The 15,950-nt window shown below is 35.7% G+C and overlaps 1 protein-coding gene across 4 annotated transcripts in view; it reads left to right on the top strand.

Annotated features, from left to right (window-relative positions):
* The window catches only part of faf (ubiquitin carboxyl-terminal hydrolase-like faf), a 1,326,265-nt gene that overhangs the window by 49,728 nt on the left and 1,260,587 nt on the right, over positions 1 to 15,950 (top strand). The window contains exon 2 of one of the 4 annotated variants that reach the window (XM_090382081.1): positions 6,553 to 6,596. The exons of the other annotated variants lie outside the window; for them this stretch is intronic. The gene's annotated coding sequence lies outside the window, so the exon portion shown is untranslated. The remainder of the gene's footprint in view (positions 1 to 6,552; positions 6,597 to 15,950) is intronic. 4 annotated transcript variants of the gene reach the window in all.

Below are 15,950 nucleotides of genomic sequence, written 5' to 3'. Positions count from 1 at the left end.
GCCTACACCAAAGCTCGCAACAATTGTAAAGCAGTTATTAATCACTCCAAACTAGAGTTTGAACAGGCTAAGAGTAGAAAACTTGCTTCTTGCTCTAATGGTAGCCGAGCATTCTGGTCTCTTGCCAAAGCTATTGGTCGCAACTTTTACCCATCTCTGCTCCCACCTCTGTCCAAACCAGATGGTTCTGTTGTCACTTCAGCCAAGGATAAAGCTGACCTGCTAGCATCCCATTTTTCTTCCAGCTCATGTATTAATGATCTTGGTAAAATGCCTGCCACCATTCTCAACACGCTCCATTCAATGCCTCCTGTGGTCTTCCGTCAAAAGGATATCAGAAGCATTTTGATGAATCTTGATGCTAAGAAAGCTCCAGGTCCTGATGGTATTTCTCAACTTGTTCTCAAAACCGGTGCTCCTGAACTTACTCCTATTCTTTGCCACCTTTTTTTCACTTTCTTATTCCAAAGGTGTTTTTCCTTCTGCTTGGAAATTTGTTCATATCCAGCCAGTTCCTAAAAAGGGTGACACATCCCTCCCATCCAATTATTGTTCCATTGCAATTACTTCTACTCTTTCTAAAGTAATGGAGAAATCAATTATCCGCCAACTCTTAAACTACCTAGAAACCTTCCGTCTGATCAACGATCACCAGTATGGATTCCGTCAGTGTCGATCCACTGGTGATATTCTGGCTTATGTTACCCATTTATGGACTAATTTAGTGGAAAGGTTCGGCGAAATACAAGTAGTTGCTCTTGACATCTCGAAGGCTTTTGATCGTGTTTGGCATAACGGTCTTCTAAACAAGCTTCCATCTTATGGTTTGTCAGCTGTTTTTAGTAATTGGTTATCCAGTTTTCTCTCTGATCGCTCACTGAGTGTGATGGTAGATGACTTTCTGTCTCCTAACTTCTCTAATGGCGGTGTCCCCCCAAGTTTCAGTTCTTTCCCCCACTCTTTTCCTCTTGTATATTAATGACCTTCTTCCATTGACTGGAAATCCTATCCATAGTTTTGCCGATGATAGCACATTACATTCCACTTTCCATTTTGAGAAAGCTTGTCCTGCTCAATCAGCTTCAACTTCTCGAAAATCTGCTACAAATTCTCTAAATGCTGATCAGGTAATTCTCCAGTGGGGCAAAGACAACTTAGTTGATTTCAACCCTTCTAAAACTCAGTCTTGTCTTATGTCTCGCAAAAAGGATTCTTCTGCTCCTATGCTTATCTTTAGTGACACTCCAATTTCTAGGCAAAATGATATATCTCTTTTGGGGATCACCCTGACTTCTTGGCTCAAGCACATTACAAATATTGCTTCCTCTGCATGTATAAAACTTGGTTTTCTCTTTCGCTTTCGGCATTACTTTTCTTCCAAACAGCTGCTCATTCTGTATAAATCGCAAATCTGACCTGCTGGAATATTGTTCCCACATCTGGGGTGGTGCCCCCAAAACCTCTCTCAGGCTTCTTTATTCCATTCAGAAGAGGGCAGTTAGGTTAATTAATGATTCATCTCTAACAGAGTCTCTCCGCTTGCTTTCTCATAGACGCATGCTTTGCTGCATGCTTCTTCTACAGATACTTCCATGGGCACTGTTCTTCTGAATTGGCTTCTATAATTCCCACTCTCTCTTTCAAAACACGTGCTGCCACCAGCTAACATCCATTTACTGTCCAACTTCAAACCCACAGAACCAACTGTTCATCTTCCTCATTTATTCATTCAACTGCCGTTTTCTGGAACAACCTTCCTTCATACATATTTCCTGAAAATTACAATCTACAGAAGTTCAAGTCCAATGTCAACAAATATCTTCTTTCGTCTTCTCAACCTCCAACCCAAGCATGGTACTAAGTACTATAGGTTCTAATACCTCTCGTGTTTGGGGTTGACATAAAAAAAAAATAAAAAATAAAGAAATAATGCAGGACCATTAGACAGGAATTCTGTGGTCTGACTAATCTGATTGGGTATTATGATGTAGTAACAAAGGAAGTGGATGCAAAAATTTGTTTGATACAATATACAGTCGAATCTTGTTAATACAGAATTCAAGGGACCTAAATTTTCATGTTTTGTAATAATGAGGTTTGTAGTAGTGGGATCTCTCAAAAGTGTCAAAATTTTCCGGTTTTTTTTTTTTTTGGTAAATCTATACTATACATCTTGGAATAACAATAAATAATAATATAAAAATAAAATGAAAAATAAATAAAGTTAAATTAATAAAATAAAATAATAAAAATAAATTAATAAAAAGAAGACTTGTCTAACAATACAATTGTAGGAATAACATTTTTTTTTAATAAATTATTTTATATTTAAGATAAACTAAGAGAAAAGCAATTAATGGAAATGAAAATACTGTACGTTATACATTTTGATATGTACACTATTTTAGTATTACAGTAAAAAGAATTACAATATTAATATTGTAATTAGATTATTAAATTATTTAAATTAGATTAATAAATTATTTAATTAGATTATTTAAATTAGATTAATAAATTAATCTAATTTAAATAAAGAATCCAATGTTTGCACAGTTTTTTTCTTATATGCATTTTTAACTATAGCACAGACATCAAATGCAATAGTTGTTTCTTTATCAACGTTATTGCATGCCAACACATTCTCTATTATGCTCAATGCATTTTGGGCATCTTTAGATGGAAGTGCGTGTGCACTGCACTTCACTTTCTCTGCCATTGGTAACAAAAACATCTTTTTGCTTGGTGCTCAGCATTTCTGGTGTTGTCATTGATTTGGTACCAACTTCGCCATCCACCTTCACAAACTCTTCAAATTCGCCAACAAAATTCACAAGCTCCTTCAAATTCCTGCATTCCTCAATGTTGCTATCACATTTGTCTCCTGGACCATGTTTTTTGATCAGGTTCTCTCCAAAGCCACACTTTCTGAAGCAGTTGATTATTGCACTTGATGCAATACTGTCACAAGCAATAACAAGATTTCCGATAGCATCCAAGACATTCCAATTTGGCTGCAAATTGTTCGTCCTGCTATGTTGTGGATCAAATGCCTATCAGATGGACTCTGTATCTCAAGGTTATAAATAATGCTTTGATCCAGTGGCTGCATAAAACTGGTGGTATTGGGAGGTAAAAACAACAACCGTATATGTCTCGGTTGAATGTGCTTTACAACAATCTAGAATTATCAAAATGTTCCTTTTTTTTTTTTCTGAAGCCGTTCTTCTGTCCACTTTTGATAACCAAGGCTGACAAATTTTGACTGTAAGCCAAGTACTTCTATTGGTCTCATAATCACATGGAAGTTGAACTTCTTTAAAATATCTTGGCTTGCAAAACTTACCATTCACAAGTGGGCGTAATTTTGTTCTGCTGTCTGAAATGCAGCATAACAGAACAGTGAGTCTTTGTTACTTGTTTTTCTGCTAAGACAAGACTCTCCTCAAACAGCAAATATTTTGTTTGGCAGTAAATTATAAAATAAACATGTCTCATCAATATTAAAAATATCCTTTGCCTCATATTTTTCAAGAATGGACCACACAGAGTACATTCAGTCTGTAGCCTTTTTTTTGTTAACTAATCCAGATTTACTGCAAACATTTCATGAAGCCAAGTTATTCTTTTCTTTAAATCTTTGGAGCCAGCCGTTGCTGCATTTGAAGTCACTAATTCCATGTTGCTGAGCCAAATAATTTGCCTTTTCTTGCAAAATCGGAACTGATATTGGCAAATTAGATGCATGCATTTGTTGGTACCACTCAAAGTTTTGTATCAAGCTCCTCTTGTTTTGCACCACGCATTCATTTCCTTTTTTTTTTTTTTTTATCACTTCTCCAGTGTCATGCACTTCAAGTTTCTTTTAATTTTTCAGTATTGTAGGTAAAGGGATGTATTCCTTTGCAGTGGCTGTTTTGCTTTGTTCCATCCTATCAGCCTCCTGTATAATTTTCAGTTTAATTTCCAGGCTTAATTCCATCTGTTTTATCATCATAACCTGTTAGATGAGATTTAATATAAACAAACTTTAAATTAATTTGAAGATACAAGATCCAAAAATGACATCAGCTCAGATAAAATGGTACAAAAAATAGCTGTATTGTAGCAAAAGACTCTTTGAACTGGCATAACAGTTGCAACTGACCTTAATCGTTTGGAAAGCGAGGGAGTGTATGTAAACAACTTATAAAAACTGTTTTTATTCTTTTGTTAATTTAACAGCTCATCCTTCACAACGATGTTTTTCAGAGTGCACTGAGGTTGTAGTTACCTTAAACTGGTTTTGTTTACACAAAAGTAAATTCTAATAAGTCAGTGCTATCCTTCGGGGAGCCGGGTGGCCAGAGGCAATAATCGGACAACTATGCCAAGATTTGTAATAAACATACAAAATAACAATATTTATTTATTGCTGGTCCATTGTTCTTTTCTATATTTATTAATGATACTCATGAAGGTAATCAGGTATAATGTCTAAGTTTGCAGATGATACAGAGGTTGGTAGAGTGGTTAATGATAGTAATCAAGGTAAGCTACTGCAACAAAATTTTAAAAAATTTTGTTGCAGTAGGTGGTCTAAGAAATGGCAGTTGAAATTTAACACTGGCAAATGCAAGATACTGCATATGGGTAGCAGCTGTGCTATTTTTTGTAAAAAAAAATAGGTGCCGGCACTCATTTTTTGCTATCAGTAAAAATTGAAAATTAAAAGGATATGAAAAGTATCTAAATTTTTTTCCCCTGATATTGTTACTTTAGTAGTAACGTTTTTAGAATAAGAGCAACAAATTAAGTATATTAACAGTTTATTAAGCATAAATTTATTATTCAAGTATATAAAAAAATAAGTAAACTGTGAGTAAAATAAGTAAAAATAAAGTTTTTTTTTGTAGAATATTCCAAATTTTTATTAAGTTCTCATCCGACACACTATGCCAACTTCTTTTCTTCCTCTTTGTGTCGGTTGCTGAATGACGTTTTTGAAGCAGCCAGGAATCGACATATTTTGCTGGATCGAAGCGGGTCAGCGGTGGGCCTACAGTTTTAAGAAACAGTAGTGAAGAAACTGTTTTTGTCATCAACAAAGCACTGGTTGGGCTGGTGATCAGATTCATTTGTGAAAATCCTCACTCACTTGGTGAAATTGGTATCGTACTCAGAGCGTTCATCAAATGCTTCAATTCTTCCGAAACCTTCTTATCAATTAAGTATCCACGAATTGCATTTAACTGTAATTGACAATTTTCTAACCTCATTTTCACCAAATGCCAACAATTCATATTTAGAAGGATTAATACTTTTGTTGTCCTTCTCTCGTCATTGGTTATTATCACTAGTTCTTAAATTTGAAATTTTTCTTTTCTTTTTTTTGAAACCGTCCAAAATATCGGTGTCATTCGGATATTCAGGTGCTGTGACCATGTAAACAGAGATAAGAAAAATTTATGGAAAAATGTGGATAATGCACTTCCTCCAAACAACAGGTTATTATTTGTCACGGTAAAAGAAAATCACTTTTCTAATCACTTCTCGAACGGGGCGCTTACAGTTGATTCATAGCGGTGTCCAACCTTACGGCCTGCAAGGAAAGTGAACTAAAACAGCATTTTAAATTTTGTTAATTATCAAAAACATTTCTAATGAAATGTTTTGTTCAGTAAATGTAATTGTGTATTGTTCTTAATAAAATTTTTGAATATTTTCAATTTTACTTTTACATGCAACAAGAAGTAACACACTGAAGAAATCTTACTTTGAATTTTTTTGAATATGGCCCCTGTACGGGGAAAGGTTGGACACCACTGCAGTAGAAGGTGGGTCAGAGCCCATTGGGAATACACCTTGATCTGCTCACTCTTGACCAGTGCGACTTCTCCGTATGTGGGACAGGTGGTCGGATAGGTTTTACCAGGTACCACTAAGTTGTAGAATGCTAATCCCTTTAGCTGTCTTAATTTGTGCAGCAGCACTAATTGCCTAAATTGCTTGAAGGCCAGAAAAGTGAACAGGGCGTACCGAGTTAATTCTCTCCTAATACGTTCGCTATATGAAAATTTTCTTCGCTCAACAGAAACTATTTTAAATGTAACTTCCAAGGGGAATTCAAAATAATTTAACAGAGGTTCGACTGAGTAATTTAGAATTATAAAAATGGTTATAAAGTTTTATATAGAAAAAATCTTAACAATAGACAGTAAAAAATGCAAATTTAGTTAAATCATTTTAAGCTTATTTGAATAGTAGGTAAACATGTGAAAAAAAATTTATGGAATATTACAAATTTCAAAGTGCATTGCTTACAAATGTCACAAGTCACTGTTAATAAAGGTGCCGGTACACTGTACTGTTGCGCACCGTCCCTAAAAAAGCACTGGGTAGTAGTAATCCCAGATTACGAGGTCATTTAATAAAGTTTTGTCAAACACATACCTATAGATTTAGGTACAAAGTAATAGTAATTACTTTGTACAAAGGCATAGTAATAGAAGATAGTCTTAGTAGTATCTGTACAAAATTTCAGTCATATAACTTATTTTGTTTCTTTTTTCCTAGGTGTGATTCTGAAGTTTGCTGACAAAAATGAAAAAATTTGAGCAGTGAGTGGTTATAAAATTCTCTAACAAAAGATAATGTAGAATTACCTGAAATTGTTCAATGTTTGAACAATGTATATGTTGATTATACTCCATCAGAGCATACAATTCAGAGAAAGGCTTCAGTTCTGCAAATTGCAGTGTCTAGACACTTGTGATGTGATCTGATTGAGTTTAATTTTAATTTTTTTTAAATTTAATTTAAAGTTGATCGAGAGATCATTGAAGGTGACCCATTGACTGGGTGGCCTGCATAGCCCAAAATGAGGAAATGGTCAACAAGGTATATAAATTAGCCAGAGAAGACCATAAAATAAACATTGAACAATTTCAGCCAGTAAAGTAAAGATTAGCCTTGGATCAGTACATGCATAGGTGTCTTGCCTGCCAGTGTTTCCAAGAATGCTGAGTGACATTCACAAAGGGACAAAAGTGAACATTGCCAGGTCACTTTTGAGTCTGTCACTTTGATTGAAGAGTTTTTTTTTGGCTGAAGTGTTACTACTGATGAATTTTGGGTTCACTACTCGGATCCAGAATCTAAAGTTGCCACCATGCAATGGAAGCATGCAGGGTCAGTCACTCCAAAAAAAATTCAAAGTGCAGTCTTTAGCTGGGAAGATTCTGTTGACAACCTTCTAGGAATGTTTGAGAGTACTGCTCATTGATTTCCTTTAAAAAGGATAAAACTGTGACAGGGAGGTACTATGTGGGTTTGTTAATCAAATTACGAGAAAAGATCAACCAGCAGCAATGAGGAATGCTGTCTGTAGCTGGATGACAGTGCCTCATGTCACAGATGTGAACTGACAGGAATAACTGCCCAAACAGGGGTTTGAGTCTTTGTTGCCTCCACCTGATTCACCTGATATGGCCCTATTCGACTTTTGCTTGTTTGGAAAATTGAAACAGCATCTTCATGGAATACATTTTCTGGACAACGAATATCTGAAACAGGCAGTGATTGAGTGGTTTTATGATGAGCAAAATGCAGACTTCTACAAGGAAGGGGTTATTTTAAATTGAAACACAGATGGGAAAAATGCATAACTGTGGGTAGTGACTACATAGAGAAGTCTTAACATGCTGTCCAAAGTTTTTAAGTCTGGGAACAGGAACTATATGTTTGACAACTTTTTGAATGCTGCTCTTACCATACCTACTGTGTGCTACTATGCTGAACGAAGTGGAAAATAAAAAAAGACCTGTGGGTAATTGTGCAGTCAGACATGAAGTTCAATGAGCAGTGCAGACAGGCTGCCAGACTAGCTCATGAGGTTTTGTTGGTGATATATTGCAACTTTGCTAGCAGGCATAAGGAGGTGATTATCCCATTGTACGAGACAATGGTTAGGCCACATCTTTAGTACTGCATCTAAGTCTGGAGGCTTCATTTTCAGAAGGAAATAGATCTGCTGGAAAGGGTGCAGAGAAGGTCAGTGAGATTGTTGAAAGGAACAAAAGGGTGGTCTTACTAAGAAAGGCTTCAGTTCTGCAAATTGCAGTGTCTAGACACTTGTGATGTGATCTGATTGAGTTGTTTAAGATTTCAGTCTTATAAGAAAAGGTTTAGGTGTGAAAATTGCCTGATTAATTCTGTGATGGGGCCCCCCCCCCATGATCAGTATAATTATTAGAATGATTATAGTAGTATAATGGATTGAGAGAGTCAGTGCTGATGGTATTCTTTCTCTTGCTCAGACAATGCACATGAGGGAGCATAAATTCAAATTGAGGAAGGATGGTTGCAGAATAGATGTGTGAATTTGCCTTCAGCCAGTGGGTGGTTGATTATTGGAACAAACTTCCATCTGTTGTGGAAGTGGGTAGTTTGAATAAATTTAAGGAAGAACTAGACAAATTATTGGAGCTAATTGTCATGTGGTGCAGGAAGTTTTTTTTTATGTTGTGTATAAGCTTGCTTTCTTGCATCATTTGCTACTACTAATACCAATGCTGAAACTCTGTGGGCAGGAGCGCCAGTGCAAAACACGCGCTTCTTGATTAGACGGGGTTCGAGTCCATGACCATCAAATACAGAGGATGCGGAAAGGTCAGGGAATGACCACTGCATATTCCCAGAGAAATATGGCCTTAGTTGCTAATGCTCCTAAAAACCAAATAACAAATACAGCTGAAACTTGAAGCTGACTAATTTATTAAGACTTCACTGTTTTCCATGATATTTATGATATATTAACTTGACTGTCTTGCAGAATAATCTAGCTCTGTCAGAAATTTATGATTATCTTATAAGAAAAGGTTTAGGTGTGAAAATTGTGTGATTAATTCTGTGATGGGGGGGCCCCCCATGATCAGTACAATTATTAGAATAATTATACTAGTATAATTGGAATAAATTATAAACCTTCCTCATGCACACACGTCTGCATATGACTGTAAAAATGAAATATTTTCAGCAATAGTAGTTTAATATTTTATTATTTTTTAAAAAATTCCTAAGTGGTTGTTTTTCATCATTGCTGTATGTACTTTTTATAAGATTAAAACTGTATGCTGTAAAAGTTAAAATATTGTCATAAAAATAAGTAGTTTTTTGTTTTAATTTGCATTTGTTAAAGAAATTTCATTATACATTCCAAACTATAAAGTGCAAATGTTCTGTTGACTGACATGTTAAACTATTATATCGGGTATATAAAAATAATTCTATATTGATATTTAGATTATGAAAGTTTAAAAAATAACTATTGCAGTTATAAACGTATTTTAGTCTTGAAACTGCCTGTAGTTTTTATTTACAAGGAATAAAAAGTTAAGAAATATTTATAAATGCCTATCCTGTAAGTTTCTAGTTTTAGGATTATCTATTTTATTGGACTGATGATTGCATATTTCCAAAGAGTGCATTGCTCTTGCTTGGTTACTTCTTGATAGTAATATCATTGAAGTATTATTTTCAGTGCGTATTTTATTACAGAAAAAAATTTCGTTGAAGACTTGTTAATTTTGGTGCCATAAACTGCTAAAATTTGTAAAAATTTTCCTTTTTTTCCACTTGGCTCACAGAAGCTGAAAAGAAAACTTACATTACAAATAAAATATTTCATTTTTGCAGTGTTTAGAAAATTGGCTACAAAAAAAAAAAAAAAACAAACAAGAACCATTTTTATTTTGGGCTACAACATACAACAGAACTTGTGTGCAAATGCTGATCTGCTTAGGCACTAGGGGTGTTTACAGCACCCCAAGTATTAACCCAGGGCATGACAAATACTGCCACCATCATGACTAAGAAATCTTGCATGCTAACTAGTATTTTGCAGGTCAGTTTAGCAGCTGTGAAGTTTAACTGGCACGTCTTTGTTTTATGATCACTGTGGTCTATATTTTGCAAGTATTGGCAAAATAATTTTTGACAAAGGTACAGTGCAGTGGACTTCTCTTAGAATGGATGCTGAACTATTAACACATCACTTTATGGAATGACAAATCTTATTAGTCAAAGAACATGAAAGTGATTAAGCTTATTATGATGAAGAATGGCAAGTTCTTTCACATCCAGCCTTTGCTAGGATATTGCAGTTAGTTACTGTAGAGCAAGTAATTAGTGTCTTGTTCAACACTGATATAGCAAACTTTATCCTTTTTATGAAAATTGATTAGAGAAAAAATTAATATTTGAAGATTGCTCATTCATGAAAACATACTGTTTATCTTATGGAACTCTGTTTGTTTGCACAATTATTGTAAAATAGGTGTTTGTAACTTGTAGTGAAACGGCAGTTTAACATAATCTGGGCATCTTTGATGTGTGTGTTGCTTCAGTGCACTGGTAATATTTAATATATCATTTATAATTAAAATTTAACATGCAAATAAAATTTTTATAAGGAAATTTATAAGTTTTAATTTTTACTGAGTTTAATTATCAACAAACCATCTAATGTCATAGTGCAAGATTGACACTGGCTGCTTTGGGAAGTTGGCACTATATGAATTTAACGTTAACAAGCAAGATAAGCACCATATTTTAATTTTGTATCACTAATTTATCGTGTAATGGCTGTTTCAGAAGAATTTTATTTTTTAGTATGCTGTTTTTCTAGCTGGCGACTAGTTCTTTAAAATGGTGATTTGTCAAAGCTAAACTCAGCACTTGTTCATTCAAAAGCAGCATACGGTCAGTTCTGCTATAATGCAGTGTATGTGTTCCTAAAAATCTGCATGTTATGGTATTTCACGCATTAAAAACAACAGGGCATATGGGGAAAATAGAGATAGGGGCAGAGCACTCAAAAAAAAAAAAAAAAAGTTCAATCTGGAAGGTAAAATACTAAAAAAAGTTAGAAACCCAATAAAATTGCTAACACAGGTTTAAACATCTTAAATTTCTAATAAATAAATAAATATTACAGTAAATATAGCAGTTTATCTTGACAAGATACCTTGTATTGGTCGGAGGGTATGTACGCTTACGTACATAGCTTAATTAATACTGTAAGATATGCATACTAATTACTATTTCTGTTCAGTGATTTTTTTTTTTGGATTGTAAAATTTAAAATGGTAAAGATAAAGCAATCAATAACGATGAACATGGGACGCACAAATTACACAAGTGAGATACAAAGTAACAAGTTTACGAAGCTTAAAAAATAGGAAGGAAGAAAAGAATCTGAAAATTTATTTATTCTTTTTGTATGATTGAAGATGTCATGGAAGGGGAAACACATTTCACCAGAATATTGTAAAAATCCACACAATTCCAGCTATCGATATTATCGCAAATGCAATAAGATCGTGTTTACTACCCGTTAATTAGATTGCACTAACAGAAAAGCACAATAAACCAGGAACTGCAAATTGTTTTTTTTGTTTTATGGTAGTGACCTCCAGAAATGTGCTCCTCTGCTCACGCTATCATACCACACAATTTCTGTTCTAATAGAAAAATGTCAGCTCCTAAAAACAAGTTTGCCAACAGTATCACCTGTTAACTTGTGAATACAGCGAATGACAGTGTGTCGCCAACCACTATAACTACAGTAAATATGAAATATAGTTCTCACATGTTTGACTTGTGACATTTTTTAAGCTTCGTAAACTTGTATGTATTGCTGCGCAGGTTGCTACGTTCATCTTGCTGGATTTTGTGTTTGCCTGGTGTTACTTACAGCCAATTCAGAAGAACAGTGCCCGTGGAAGTATCTGTAGAAAAGGCATGCAGCAGAAACAGTATGTCTATGAGACAGCAAGTGGAGAGACTCTGTTAGAGATGAGTCATTAATTAACCTAACTGCCCTCTTCTGAATGGAATCTAAAAGCCTGAGAGAGGTTTTGAGGGCACCGCCCCAGATATAGGAACAATATTCCATGGTAGGGGGGATTTGTGATTTGTACAGAGTGAACAGCTGTTTGAAAGAAAAGTAATGCCAAGAGCAAAAGTGAAAACCAAGTTTTTTAGATGCAGAGGAAGCAATATTTGTAAGATGCTTGTGCCAAGAGAGAGAGAGAGAGAGAGAGAGAGAGAGAGAGAGAGAGAGAGAGAGAGAGAGAGAGAGAGAGAGAGAGAGATTAGATGCCAGGGTAATCCCCAAAAGAGATATCATTTTGTCTAGAAATCGGAGTGTCACCAAAGATAAGCATAGGAGCAGAAGAATCCTTTTTGCGAGATATAAGAAAAGACTGAGCTTTAGAAGGATTGAAATCAACTAAGTTGTCTTTGCCCCACTGGAGAATTACCTGGAGATCGGCATTTAAGGAATTGGTAGCGGATATTCGAGAAGTTGAAGCTGATTGAGCAGGGCAAGGTTTCTCAAAATGGAAAGTAGAATGCAATGTGCTAGCATAGGCGAAGCTATGGATAGGATTTCCAGTCAATGCAAGAAGATCATTAATATACAAGAGGAAAAGAGTTGGGGAAAGAACAACCTTGGGGGACACTAGCATTAGTGGAGAATTTAGAAGACAGAGCCATCTACCATCACCCTTAGTGAGCGATCAGAAAGAAAACTGGATAAGTAATTACAAAAAACAGTTGGCAAACCATAAGATGGAAGCTTGTTTAGAAGACCTTTATGCCAAAAACTATTGAAAGCCTTTGAGATGTCGAGAGCAACTGCTTGTGTTTCACCAAATGTTTCCATTGAATTTGTCCATAAATGGGTAACATAAGCCAGAACGAGTGGATTGACACTGACGGAATCCATGCTGTCAGTTGTGGATCAGACGAAAGGTTTCTAGGTAGTTTAAGAGTTGGTGGTTAATTGATTTCTCCATTACTTTAGAAAGAGTAGAAGTAATTGCAATGGAATGATAATTGGATGGGAGGGATTTGTCACCCTTTTTAGGAACTGCTTAGATATCAACAAATTTACAAGCAGAAGGAAAAACACCGTTGGAATAAAGAAAGTGAAAAAAAGGTGGCAAAGAAGAGGAGTAAGTTCAGGAGCACAGGTTTTGAGAACAAGTGGAGAAATACCATCAGGACCTGGAGCTTTCTTAGCATTAAGATTCGTCAAAATCCTTCTGACATCCTTTTGACGGAAGACCACAGGAGGCATTGAATGGAGCGTGTTGGGAATGGTGGAACGTGTTTTACCAAGATCATTAATACATGAGTTGGAAGAAAAATGGTATGCTAGCAGGTCACCTTTATTCTTGGCCAAAGTGACAACAGAACCATCTGGTTTCGACAGAGGTGGGAACAGAGATGGTGAAAAGTTGTGGCCAATAGCTTTGGCAAGAGACCAGAATGCTAGGTTAAAATTAGGGCATGAAGTAAGTTTTCTACTCATAGCCTGTTCAAAATCTAGTTTGGACTGATTAATAACTGCCTTACCGTTGTTGCGAGCTTTGGTGTAGGCAGAAAATGAAACTGAAGAATTGGAAACAAGCCAATTACAATATGCAAAGTTCTTCTTCTGAATGGCCTTAGCACATTTATTGGAAAACCAAGGTTTAGATAAAGGATGAGATTTTAAAGTGGAGTGTGGAATAAAGGATTCCATTCCTACAAGAATAATTTCACTGACATGATCTGAGGAAACGTTGACATCAGAAATTTTGTAACAGTAGTCTGACCAAGGAAAAGAAGAAAAGAAATCTCGCAGAAATCCTAACCTATTTTGTAATCTTGTAATGCCAAACAACACAAGGGCTAGGAATAGCCATAAGATAAAGGCTCCATTGGAGAAGAGACAATCACCAAGTTGTGATCTGAGGTGCCTAAAGGACTACTCAACAAATTTACAAGCAGAAGGAAACTGTGTACTTAGAAGGGTTGTTTGTGAGAAAAAGTTCAAGCGTGTTGGCTGTGTTGTTACGATTGTCCGGTATACAATCTGTGCAAGGTCATTAGACTAGAAAACAGAAGCCAGCTGGAGTTGTGAACATTAAAATTACCAAGGAAAATTGCCTCACTCTTAGGAAAGTTGGACTGGAGAAAGTCAAGTTGCAAAGAGAGGAAGTCTAAGAGCTCCAAGTGATAAGTGGAGTTGGGAGAACGGTAGAGACAATAGATGAATTTGACAGAATGAGGTAGAGAGATTTTAAGCCAGCGAAGATTGAAAAGAGGACATTCCAAAGTCTGACAGTAAATATCGGAATGGGCATATGCATAAGTACGACCTTTGAGGTGAAAGGAATCATACAGCGAATAATTCGGGCAACTGAGATGAGCAGTAGTTGAATCAACCGATAACTGTGGTTCTGTTAGAAAAGGAACATGGGGTTTGGCAGACTGAAGTGGAAATGGACATCATTGAGATTATAATTGAGACCACGTATATTTGTGAAATGAACTAGGAAGTGTTTGGGAGGTTTAGATCTTTTTGCAGATAAGCTTACTCTATTTGTTTGACAATTCATGGTGTATTCAATAGTAAGAAAAAGTGGGGGGACATGCTGTATGAAGTAATGAAATTTTTGGATATGGCGTACACATGGTAAGAATATATCCAGCTCCTTGATATAACTCAGTCTCGACAATGCTCCCCGTATAAACACTACTTGGACTTTCTCCAGTCGCTATCCGGAAGCTGATCTGGAAGCCTCCTAAAGAGTTACCAATAGGTTCGGTCTGGATTTCGCTGAAATTGGGTCCACTTGATTTGAGTGTAACCCGAATATCAGTTCTATCAGCGTTTTAGCCTATACTTGCTACTCCCACGTAGCAAGTACAGCTTTTCTGGATATCTGAGAGAATGCCACCGACATTCTCCCATGTCTACTTTCTCCAGTCTAATGTTTTTAACAGTGAAGTAATTATTCTTGTTGATTTTAATGTTTATAACCCCAACTTGCTTCAGTTTTCTAGTTGTATGGACCTTTTGGTTGAGATCCTGTGAATCCTGTTGAAGCTTTTGTGGTTATGAATAAACCTGCACAGCTTGTTCTTAGAATACCAGATAATCTACTTGATAAATCCTAACTACAAAACCAATGTTCTTTATCTTTTCCTTATCCATCACCCTTCAAAGGATAAAGTTAATATTAGTGGTTCCCTAGGTATATCACATCACAACTTGGTGATGGAGCCTCTTTTCCTTGCTCATTCTGTCTTGTTTGGCTTTACAAGAATGTGAAATGGGCTGAGCTGTATGATTTTTACTAGGTTTTTCTTGCTAGACTATTTTAAATCTTCTGATCCTAATATTTTCTCAGCTCATGTGACTGAAATTATTCCTGTAGTGATGAAATCCTTTATTTCTCATTCCACCCTAAAATCTTGTTCTCTATTTAAACCTTGGTTTTACAGTGACTCTGTTATTGAATCATAAGAACAGCATAATGACTATAAAAGGCTGGAGAGTTCAGACTCTCTGGCCTAGAGTATGGGTTCAATTTCGCAGTTAAAAGTAGAACTACCCTATGGAAAATTGTATAATAGAACTACAAACTAAACTCGGGAATCACCCAGATAAAAACCACATTTTCCATGAAACAAATGCTGTCACAAACACCCGTCTTACATCCCAGTCTAATATATCTAAAGAGCAACAAATTAATATATGTAAATTAAGAAATAATCCCAATGTTATTGTCCAAAAAGCCGACAAAGGCGACATCATTATTCTGGATAAACAGGAGTACGTTAATAAAATATAAGTTCTTTCCGACTCCCAAACTTATAAAATTGTCAATAATTACACCAGTTCAAAGCTGAAAAAAAAGTTAGATACCTGTTAGATAAACTTACACACTTTACAGCAAATAGGTATCCATAACATCTTACACCATATGTTTGGCATTATTAAGCTCCATAAACCTGACCACTCTTTATGCACGATTGTTTCCTATTACAAATCCACCTTCCCAAATTTATCTTCCTTCCTGGTCAAGATCGTTTCTCCCCTCGTGAAATTTTCTAAATTCTGAATCTACAACACATGC

Source organism: Mastigoproctus giganteus, chromosome 9 (assembly GCF_048544385.1).
Source record: "Mastigoproctus giganteus isolate SK-2022 chromosome 9, ASM4854438v1, whole genome shotgun sequence".
NCBI lineage: Eukaryota > Metazoa > Arthropoda > Arachnida > Uropygi > Thelyphonidae > Mastigoproctus > Mastigoproctus giganteus.
Note: the sequence above shows the minus strand (reverse complement) of the source record. Positions and strands in the feature narration are given on the sequence as shown.